The sequence below is a fragment of the Callithrix jacchus genome, chromosome 4 (genome assembly GCF_049354715.1).
Source record: "Callithrix jacchus isolate 240 chromosome 4, calJac240_pri, whole genome shotgun sequence".
Classification (NCBI taxonomy): Eukaryota; Metazoa; Chordata; class Mammalia; order Primates; family Cebidae; genus Callithrix; species Callithrix jacchus.
In genome coordinates, this window is record NC_133505.1 from 4157383 (window position 1) to 4169161 (window position 11779).

An 11779-nucleotide genomic window follows, 5' to 3' on the forward strand; every position below is an offset into this window, starting at 1 on the left:
TTACAGCCTAGATAGTTCCTCACCATTCGGGACTGCTTTTCAAGACATGTAGAAAACAGAAAACAGATGACTTAAGAAGATATCTAGGCCCGTTTAACAGTCTCTCCTTTTTCTTTTCCTTTTTTGAAATGGTCTCACTCTGGCAGGTAGGAGGAGGAAAGAGAGGGTGGTGAGGGGGGAATGAGGGTGAGCAGGAGGGAGAGAAGATTTGCAAAAACACCATTGGAAGAAAAGAAAGGCAGGGAAAGAAGACAGTGGGTAAAATAATTTTGGGTAGATGGAGGGGGGAAGAGGGTGGCAATTGGGAGGAGAAAAGGGGTGCAGAGAGGGAGGCGGAAGAGAGTGGTGAGCAGGAGGGAGAGAAGGTTTTGTGAAAAGATGAGGAGAAAAGTTTTTAAGTAGATGGAGAAGGAAAGAGGGTGGCAAGCGGGAGAAGGATAAAGGAGTGGGGAAGGATGGTTGGGAAAAAGACGATGGGGAAAATAGTTTGGGGTATCTGGAGGACCAAAAGGGTGGCAGGCAGGGTGGGGAAAGAAGAGGGTGAGCGAGGAGTGGGGAAGGTTTGTGAAGAGACAGTGGGCAAAAATTGGGGAGGTACATGGGGAAGAGGGTGGTGAGCAGGAGTAAGGAGAAGGGTTTGTGAAAAGAGGGTGGGGAGATGTTTTTGGGTAGATGGAGAAGGGAAAAAGGATGGCAAGGAGGGAGGGGGAAAGACAATGGGGAAAAAAGTTTTGGGTATATGAAGGGGGAAAAGAGGTAGTGAGCAGCAGGAGTGGGGAGAAGGCTTTGAGAAAAGATGGGGGAGATGTTCTTGGGTAGATGGAGGAGCAAAAATGTGTGATGAGAGCAGGACAGGGAAAAGAAGGTGGCCAGGGAAAGCGAGAAAAGGTGGTGGGAAAAACAGTGAAGAAAAGTTATGGATAGATGAATGGCAAAAACAGTAGTGAGTGGGAGAACAGAGAAGGCTTTTCAAAATGACAGTGGGGAAAGTGGTGAAAACGTTGTGGGGCAGATGGAGGAAGAGAAAGGATGGTGAGCGGTAGCAGGCCAAAGGCAGTCAGGAAAAGAAGATGGGGAAATAATGGCAGGGAACAAAGGTTTTGGGTAAATCTTTTTCTGCTTTTTAAATCAGGTTATTTGTATTTTTGCTTTTGAGTAGTTTGAGTTAGTTACATGTTCTGTGTATTAACTCCTCCCCTCATGCATAGTTTGCAAACACTTTCTTCCATTTTCTGGATGGTTTCTTTATGCTGCTGATTGCTTCCTCTGCTTTGCAGAAGCTTTTACATTTAATGTGATTGCGTTTGTCTATTTTTGCTTTTGCTGCTTGAGCTTTTGATGTCTATTTGAAAATTTCTTCTCCTAACCAATTTCATGAAGCATTTATCGTATTTTTTCCTTCTCTGGTAGATTCATAGTTTCAGGTCCTACATTTAAATGTTTATTTTGAGTGGATTTTTGTACATGGTAAAATAACGGTCTAGATTTTTTCCTGTATATGTGGGTGTTGTGTTTTCCTAGCACAGTTTATTGAAGAGACTGTCCTTCCCAAAGGTGTCTTCTTGGTACCTTTGTTAAAAATGAGTTGGCAGTAAATGCGTGAATTTATTTCTGAGTTCTTTATTCTGTTTCATTTGTCTACATCTGTCTGTCATTCTTCTATCTCTATCTATCTCCGTCTTTCCCTTGCCCTTTTTTTGTGCCAGTTCCATGCTGTTTTGGTTACTATAGGTTTGTAGTATATTTTGAAATTAGGTAGTGTGGTGCTTCCAGCTTTTTTCTTTTTATGCAAGATTCTTTTGTCTGAGGTATTCTGCATATCTACGTAAATTTTAGGCTTCTTTTTTTTTCTATTTCTATGAAGAATGTCTTTTGTAATTTAAGGGGATTGTGCTCATTCTGTAGATCCCACTGGCTGATATAGATATTTTAACAATATTCTTCTAGTGCTGGCCAGGCGTGGTGGCTCACGCCTATAATCCAAGCACTTTGGAGACCAAGGCAGGCAGATCACCTGAGATTGTGAGTTCAAGACCAGTCCGACCAACATGGTGAAACCCCGTCTTTATATATATAATATATTCTTCTAGAATATATACATATTCTTGTAGTGCCTAGACATGAAATATCTTTCCCTTTACATGTGTCTGCTTTAATAGGTTTCATCTGTTTCATGGTTTTCATTGTGGGATCCTGCACCTTTTGGCTAAGTTCATCTCTAGGAATCATTTTCGGTGGAGGTAGTAGCTACTGTAATGAAGCAGTTTTCTTGATTTCTTTCTTAGGTGTTTCACTGTTGGCACATAAGTGTGCTACTCATTTTTGTATATTAATATGGTATCTTTCAACTTTAGTAAATGTATTGTTTCCAGTAGGGTTTTTTTTGTAGAATGTTTAGTGTTTTTATATGTATGCGACCATTTCACCTGCAAACAGAGACAATTTGACTTCCTTTTCTTCCAATGTGGGTGCCTTTTATTGCATTCTCCTGTCTAATTGCTCTTCCAATACTATGATGAATAGACGTGGTAGAAGTAGCCACACTTGTTCCAGATTTTAGAGGAAGAGCTTTTTAACTTTTCCCGATTGTTTGTGATGTTAGCAGTGTTTTTGTCATATATGGCCCTAACAATGGAGATGACTCTAGTTATGGGTTTGGCATAGAGGCTGATTGCTGTGTTAACAAAATCCCTCTCCCTAGTTTGTCGGTTGTTTATATGATGGAATGGTGTTGGCTTTGTGCGTCTGTGGAGATGAGCACCTGGGTTCTTCGTCCTGCTTCGTTGATGTTTATTGGCACGGATGGCTTTAGTACACAAAACCAGCTTGATTTTCCGAGAAAAGGGTGTAGTGATCATGGTCTGTAATCCTTCACATATGTCTTAGTCTCAAATTGTGATGATTTTGTTGCGCATTATTAATCATATAATTATGCTGGACATTCATTTTTGCCTTTATCTTCTTGTGATTTCATTTCCTAGTGTAATTTAGCATTAAAATGGGGATGGCATTGTCTATAGGTTGGTTTTACATTTAGAGTATTAAGGGTTAGAAGTTGGGAGGAAAAAATTTAGCAGAAACGGGACATACCTGAGGGACTGTGAGGAGGAGTGGCATGACGTCAGGGTCAGTCAGCGTTTAGGGTTAGCAAGAGAGTGCCTGTAGCTTTCACCAACAGGAAACTTGATCAGTCCTTTGAATCTCTCAAACCAGGCAGGCAAAGGTACTTCAGTGTTTTAATTGTCACTTCCTTGAGTTCCTTGTTGAGGCTCAAACTCAGAAACTCAGCAGGAGTACGTGGGAAGAAAGTAGGACGCAGAAGTGAGAAGGTTGGAGGGCAGCTTTGCCACAGTGCACCAGCCAGTGGCTGAGCCACAGAGGTTCCCAACTTATTTCAAATTTTGATGAAAAATAATATGTCTTATACTGTTAGCTCACAAAGAAACTGGACTTTTACAAATTTATATAGCTAATTTTATATATTTTTGAGTTAGAGACTATATAATCTTCTAGCTTTCCCTAATATTCCCCTCATATTTTGCCAGCTGCCCCGAGTAAATCCCAGCACATGGTGAAAACCACATTTGGAATATTTTAGCTGCTGGCTGTGTGGAAAATCACTTGCATCCCCAACTTTCAACTGTGAAAGGACAAGTATTTATACTGAACAACACGGAATTCTGTGACTATGATCAAAGATAATATGTGAGACTCCTGGCAACATGTGATGCAAGAACGTGCTCATTCATAGATTGCAGACAAATAGAGGTACATGTTAATGGAAGTGCCAGTCACACGTTGGATCTGGTCATCAGGAGGCCCACAGTGCACCATGTGAGCGTGAGAACTCAGTTCCAGCTCAGCTACTGCCAACAGGGCTAGGGTCATGTGCTTGGTCACAGCCTCTCCTAGCCTCATAGTCTTTGTTTTTTATTTTTATTTTTGAGACGGAATCTCGCTCTGTTGCCCAGGCTGGAGTGCTGTGGCGCGACCTCGATCTCGGCTGACAGCAACTTCCACCTCCCTGGTGTCGAAAACGCGCACTTTGAATGACTCCCCCAGACAGGCTTTGTGTGAGCAACAGGGCTGTTTATTCACCTGGGCGCAGGTCAGCTAAGGCTGAAAAGGGCGTTAGCAAAGGGCAGTGGGATAGGAGTTGGTTTTATAGGTTTGAGGTGGGCAGTGGAAAGTTATAGAGAGTAAGATCAGTTCCAGTGGTGGGGGTAGGGGCAAGGAGTATACATTACCATAAGCTCAGTTACAATGGTGGCTGCAGGTGAGGCAGGAGAGCAGTTAAGATGACAGGATGGGTGAAGTGTTCACATTATCATGAGAACAGTTAAGATGGCAGGGTTGGGTGAGAGGCTTGACCAGGGAAGCTCTGCTGGGCGATCAGGGACAATGGTGAATGCAGGCGGGGGCTGGGAGACCATCAGAAGGCAAGCAGGACTTCAGACTTTCAGGGTCAAGGCTTGCATCTGGAGGCCTGACACCAGGTTCAGACATTTCCCTGACTCAGCCTTTCAAATAGCTGGGATTATAGGTGCCCGCCACCACGCCCAGCTAATTTTTGTATTTTTAGTAGAAACGGGGTTTCCCCATCTTGGCCAGGCTGGTCTTGAACTCCCGACCTCATGATCCACCTGCCTTAGTCTCCCAGAGTGCTGAGATTATAGGTAAGAGCCAACGTGCCGACCGCCTTATAGTCTCTGTCTGAAATACAGAGGCAGAGGTGTTCTTCCCAGGGCTGTCCAGGGTTCAGTGAGACGAGTTATGCAGGTCTATCTATCAGCAGAGCGACTTGGACAAGGGAGAGGCTCCAAAGCTGTCCTCTTTCCACAGTTGCTCAGAGCGACTGTGAGACGGGAAAGTTGCCCACGTGGGAGAGTGGCCGTGTGCAGGGAGGAGGGGACCTGGTGAGGAAGGAGACCCAAGCATCCGAGATCACCTCCCCCTTGACTTCCACACTGCATTTCCCTAGAAGTAAAGGCTGGCCGACCGGGCGCCGCCTTAATCGCCCTCCTATAGATGGCAGGCATGGTGTGGGGGCATCTTTCCGGAAGTCATTGTTTTAATTTAAACAAGTTCAAACCCCCACCCCACGCCTACTCCATGAACCGAGACCCTTTCACGTGTAATATCTGCAGTTGTAAGCCCATATACAGGAGGGGCTTCTGTTTATTAGAGGAGCTAGGCTGTTAGGCAGTTACGCCGCCTTGCTCCAGCGCGCCCTCTGCTGGTGGCCGGGGGCACTGCAGGGCCCTCGCGCTCACAGCAATGGTGGAGGACGCGCGCCCTCTGGTGGCCATTACGCTGAAACGCTTAAAGTCAGAGCGCAGTGTTCAGCACCATCGTTCTGGAAATGCAAACTGACACGGAGCCCACTAGCCCAGGTTTTTCTAAAAAGGAAGAAGGGGCAATTGATTGGAAACCATAGGAAGGAAATAAACATGGATGCACATTTTTCAACTTAACGGAAAAATTCACTCAAAATAGTCTTCACACTTGAAATGCAAAACTGTTAGAGGGATCTTAACCACAGTGACTTTAATTTGAATCAAAGCTTTAGAAAAAGTTAAATCTGGACAGGGTGCAGGGCTCACGAGTGTAATCCCAGAACTCTGGAAGGCCAAGGCGGGAGGATGACTTGAGATCAACAGTTCAAGACCAGCCTGGGAAAATAGTGTACAAAACATATAAAAATTAGCTGGTGTGGTGGCGTGTGCCTGTGGTCCCAGCTACCCAGGAGGCTGAGGCAGGAGGATCGCTTGAGCCCACGAGTTTGAGGGTGCAATGAGCCAGCCATGATCGCACCACTGCACTCAAGCCTGGGAGACAGACTGAGACCCTGTCACACACCTACCCCCCCAACACACACACACACACACATTAAATTTTTTGGATCATATATTTAGGGGTTGAGCAACTTTGATTATAAAAGCTTCTTCGTTACAGGAACAAGTTAATAACTAAAGACCCAAAACTTATAAAAAATATACCAGTACTTTAAGCAAAAAGCATTCATAATTTAAAAATAAGTTTTAAACATAATATTACACTCATAAGTTATTGTTAAAATCAATAGTAACATAGAAAAATAACAATACTAATAGCCTGACACAAACTGATCACAGGGCTTTGTAAGAGACAACACTATTCTTTTTTTTTTTTTTTTTTGCTTTTTAATAATTTTATTTTTTTTTCTAATTTTATTACTTTAATTTCCCATAGCACCTTGGCGATGTTGAAACAAATACAAATACAAGGATGTACTCATTTTAACATTTTATGCATGAGCATGTGCCACACCAATTTTGGGGGCGACAATTTTGACAACAGGAAATCTAAGCAATCAACAAAATAGAAGCCTGATAACCAGCTCTGACCCCCACCCCCAACATTTAAGAGATGTCAAAGGACACCTGAATTAGGTTTAAAAAATCAAGTTGATATGGATATTTCAACAGTGTTCTGTGCTGCAAAACTGAAAATAAAACCATGTAATACACAGCCCACTAATACCTGAGTTACACTTTTAGGAACTGTCTACTCAACGATTCATAAAAAGTTGTCAGCTTTTAAAAATAAATTTTAAGTTATTTAATAATCGTGAATTTTAAAAGAGAATTTACTTACAACTTGAAAATAAATTATCTTTCAACTTCTTAAAATATCCTCATTCAGCTCATGAAAAGAGAAAAGTGTATGTATCTTTTTGGAAGCTCAGGCTAGCATATGCCCAAAAGCCTAAAGTTAAATTAATGGCCACCAAAATTTTAAGGAAATATAAAAAATTAGGAAAAAAAACCATTATGTTAAAAATTTATAAAAGCCCCTCAAAAGGAATACACTGTTCTTTTGAGTTTTCTTTTCTGTAAAACCAAAACAAAATTGGTGCTTTTTAAATATGGTTAATATATATTGCCAGCATAAATATCAGAGACTTAACGTGACTTAACCCCAGTGTTGTTCAACTGTGTCAAAGTAAAACCAGTGGACATTTAAGCCAAGAGACTAATTATTAAGGCCATAACCAATAAAACTAAAGAACTGTTCATTAATTTTTACATACTATTTTTATGTTCCAGCAACATTCTTTTTGTTCTCCTTTACCCTAGTGAAGATGCTACCATTCCATCATTAAGCCTCTTCAGAGCAAACCTGGTTATTTAAAAAAGAAAAAGGAATGTGAAACAATATTTAAGCTATCTTAATTTTAGGAAACAAAAATAAATCAGAACTCTGCATGGCATCTGATTATCTGCAAATTCAGCACGTAAGATAATTTCCACAACAAAACCTTATCATTGAAAGGTCTTATCTTCCTCAAAATCCAGTTTAAAAAAACTTAGATGGATCAGTATTTTAATTAAATATCAGTGTATTTGGCAAAATTAAAATTACTCAGAGACAAGCCCTAGATATTATGAAAACCTTCATTATCAGGATAGCAAATGGAGACAGGTTTTGCAATGTCTCTATGTACCTTCTCTATGAATTCCAAGTGGTGAACTTGTGTGACTCTTGTTCTCTTCATGCAGTAAGAACTATGGCAGAGTATCACTATATCAAACATTCAATAACATTTATACCTACTTTTAGCCCCCAAGAGACCAAGAAAATGTCAAGTCATAACGGTGAAGAGAAAAATTTGATATTTAAATCCCTCCATCTAAAGAACCAAATAAATAAACTACAATGAATATCCAGCCTCATTAGTTACAGCGTAATGTTGGAAAAAAGCCAACAGGTTCACACAACTCACAGGCATTATTTAGATACAAACTTTAAATCTGCTGTAATAAAATAAATGCTAAATCCATACTGTGAATATATATAAATATCACACACACATAGACACACTCTCACTCTTCCCTATATATCCCATCAAATGGGAACTATTAGATGTAACGAGGCACATTCAATTAAAAACATTATGTCTTAAGAAATTTTTTTAAAAGGTTGTATCTTCAAATTAAATTTCTACTTTCAATAACATTTGAAAAAAAAGCGAAAATATACTTGCTTTCTTCTAAAAGAAGACTTTTCTTGTGTTTTATTAGGACATTTAAATTTTTAGAAGTTGGTGGACTGACAGTCACACAAGCATACAAGTAATACAGGCCTACATTTGTGACACATTGTTTAGAAAAAGTAATGTTTCATTGTAAGTGCAGTAATTAAGTTTATAGTCCTTACCAAGTTATTTTTACAAAATTTTTATTCTCTGAAATCCAACACATTCAAAGGATGTTAACACTTAAAATGTTTATCATTTCCACCAACTGCATTATCTTAGTAAACCAAAATGAGCACTTTTTAAAATCATAGATGTAGTCATGATTAATACTTTTTTTTAAAGGACCTAAACTTCCCCCCCAAATTTCAGCACAGGTAGTTTTATTGTATTTTTCACCTAGTAGGTGATTTTTAAAAATAGGACAACACTATTCTTAATAACCTATATGAGCAAACATTAAGGCCAGGCGCAGTGGCTCACTCGTGTAATACCAGCACTTTGGGAGGCCGAGGAGGGCGGATCACTTGAGGCCAGGAGTTGGAGACGAACATGGCCAACACGGTGAAACCCAGTCTCTACTAAAAATACAAAAAGGAAAAAAGCTTTGCACAGTGGCAGTATCGTAGTCATCTGAGGCGTAGGTTTATCTGGGGCACAATTGTTGCTAATTGAAAACTTTTCCCAATACCCCGCCATGACGATTGGAAATATAGTCGGCACTGGCAAGTTTTCGCAGTCTCTACGGGGACTGAATAAAACAAAACGATTAAATAAATTTTTAAATAAAATTAAAATGGAAAAGAAATACAAAAAAATTAGCCAGGCGTGGTGGCGCACACATGTAATCCCAGCTACTTGCGAGGTTGAGGCAGGAGAACCCTTAAACCCAGGAAGCAGAGGTTGTAGTGAGTCAAGAGCATGTCATTGCGACAAGAGTAAAACTGTGTCTCAAAAATCGTTTCTTCGTTTAAAACAGGTACGTTCCCTCTCTGGCTTTCTGAGGACTCCCTGCTCTGTAACTGAGCAGGGGCTAATAAACTCTCTTCATGTCACTAGACTCTGCGACTTGCCATAAATTCCATTTCGTGTGAAATCCAAAAACCGTTGTTGGAGTCTGGGACAAGACCACTTTTCTGGCGACAAAACTATACTAATTCTTCTTTTATCTTTTCTTTTCTTTGAGACCGAGTCTTGCTCTGTCGCCCAGGCTGGAGTGAAATGGAGTGATCGCGGCTCACTGCTTCCTATGCCTCCCAGGATTAAGTGATTCTTCTGCATCAGCCTCCTGAGTAGCTGGGATTACAGGTACCTGCCACCATGCCTGGCTAATTTTTGGATTTCTAGTAGACACAGTGTTTTCCAATGTTGGTCAGACCAGTCTTGAACTCCTGACCTCAGGTGATCCACACGCCTCCACCTCCTAATATATTCGGCTTACAGGCGTGAGCCACCTTGCCTGGCGGCTTGTATCCTTGGTGATTGCTTGGATATGGAGGCTGGAGGAGGAGGGGTGTCACACAGATACCGCTCTTGGATTACCACTGGGATATTAGGTGCAAGGCTCTATTATTCGTTCAAACCCTGAGAGCACCAATAAACACCTCGAGGTGGTGTGGAGCAACATGCCGTTTTAATGAGCACCTGGGTGCAGGTGGGCTGAGGCCTAAAATGGCGTCAGCCCCAAGTGAGGGCAAGGCAGGGTTTCTAGACTCCTGTAAATGGGAAGTGTTCCAGTCTGACGTAACTGCTACGCGGTACCTAGACGGCCTCTGTTTTGATCTTCAGGGGGTCCTTGTCTCCTGGGCTGCCCTCTTCTGGCTTCTGCTCTCTTGCTGACCCACACTGTGGTACAAGTGGTCTTGTATCTTGGGACTGGGTCTGAGGAGGGAGGAGTTATCCCCCCAAGTTTGCAGGCCCCAGGAAGAATCTTTCATGAGGGAGAGTAGGCTGGCTTATTCTGTTAGGCAGAACTTGGTTTTGTGGGTGCAGTGGGTGCCTGAAGCTGAAAGCTTGACTCCTCATACAGACCGGACCCCACGTGGCTGTTCCTGTGACTGCCAGGCCCCTTTCAGGCTGAAAGACGGTTTTGTCTGGGCTCCGTCCTGCACGTGTTTACAGATGCCTTCTCTGTGTTGGCAGATCTGGGGGTCCACCAGATAGGATCCCATGAAGAGATCTCGATGGTCTTTAGTCCCATGTGTTTACCACATCAATTCCACAATCAAAGATGAATAAAATATAGAGACTTATTCAGTGATAGGGTTGATGGTGCGCCTGTGCTGGGCAGTGTTTTAGCTCCTGAGACACCAAGGAGTTGAGACAATCCTTTGCCTTAGAGTTTTGCATCTGTAAGTCCTGCTATTGAGAGCTGTGTGTGTTAAAATGTCTGATTTGGTCAGCTGGGATCTGGGCTATCTGTAAGCTTAGGTAAGGGGAGGCTGGTGTCCAGAAACTATCCAGTGCCCCCTCAACATCCCAGTTGTTCTCCACCAATCTTCCAATTCTAGCACTGATGCGGAGGCCCTGAGCAACCTAAGAGGGAAAGCAGTCAGTGTGCTCTGTGGCTGGCTTGTGTGGGAGTGTACATTGTAAATCCTCGGCTGACAAAAAGTTGAAAACCGTAGTGTTTCAGCTTGAGTGTCTCATTAATGGCTTTAGTTGTATAAAGCAGAACATGTATACCACAGGGCAACATGGGGGTCCCTATGCCACCCTTTTTCCCAGTGGCCTAGGTGGGCATCTTCACAGAATAATATATGCAGCCTCAGTGCGTGAAAGTCCAGTGCTTTGTGCTTGGAGTGTCATCAGGGGAAGGCCCCTTACTTGGAAGGTTGCCGTGGGAAGCAGGGGGAGTGTGGTGCTACTGGGCTTGCGTCTCGCTATCTAACAGGAGGCACGAGATAGCCTTGGTTGTAGGAAGACCTTGGGGGACCCACCTCACTTCAGCCCTGAGCAGCCTGATGCAGGCACTGGGCCCTGTTTCTGGAGGTGAGAATACACCCTGGGCCTTCACAGCATGGCTGGCACCGTGGGCGTTCAGGGGCCTATTTGGGTACTGCTACGGAGTCCTGGGCACAGCTGGGAGCCACGGGTCCCTGCTTCTGCTGGAGGTAAACAGTTGAGGTTAGGGGTAGGGGTGGGGGTAGGGTTAGGGGTTAAGGTTAGGATTGGTGTCGAGGTTTGGGGGTTGGGGTCAAGGTGAGGGCTAGAGGTTAGGATTAGGGATTGGGGTAGGGGTAGGGGTAGGGGCTGAGAGTGGGTTAGGGTTAAGGGTTAGGGTTAGGATCAGGGGATTAGGGTTTAGGATTAGAGGTTACCGTTGGGTTTAGTTTAAGGTTAGGGTTCGGGTTAGGGTTAGGTTAGGGGTAGGAGTGAGGTAAAGACAATTCTGCTTCCCCTTCAATAACAACCTTCTCCAACTCATTTTGTCTCAACAAACTTACTTTTTTAGCAGTAGAATCCCAGGCTTCTTAAAGCAACCAGTGGCTTTTCACACCTTAAATCTGTGAAATCCTCGTGTTTTCTTCTGCCATATGCATAGTTCAAACATACAAGATGAGGCAAAGCCAGACGGATTCCTGAAGGGACCCGAGAAATTCCTCTCTTTCTCTCTCTGAAACAGAATGAATTCTCTAGACCATCAGTTCTACCCTGTTTGTGAGACCTCCTTGACATACACCGTAGACCCAAGTGTTTATATTTAGATTATTTTCGTATGTGTATTAATATAAGGGAGAATGTTTCAATCTGTCTACGCCA

At 42.7% G+C, this 11779-nt stretch overlaps 1 long non-coding RNA gene and 1 other non-coding gene across 4 annotated transcripts in view; both read left to right on the plus strand.

Moving 5' to 3' along the window:
• LOC103792373 (uncharacterized) overlaps positions 1-11779 on the plus strand; it is a 104704-nt gene that overhangs the window by 17366 nt on the left and 75559 nt on the right. For 2 of the 3 annotated variants that reach the window (XR_013533597.1, XR_013533598.1), the window contains exons 3-4: positions 3546-3768; positions 9204-9325. This is a non-coding gene — a long non-coding RNA (uncharacterized LOC103792373). The remainder of the gene's footprint in view (positions 1-3545; positions 3769-9203; positions 9326-11779) is intronic. The other variant, XR_013533599.1, reaches the window with a different exon arrangement.
• On the plus strand, positions 8621-8768 carry LOC118153215 (U4 spliceosomal RNA). The gene has a single exon (XR_004742476.1). It is a non-coding gene; the product is annotated as a U4 spliceosomal RNA (small nuclear RNA).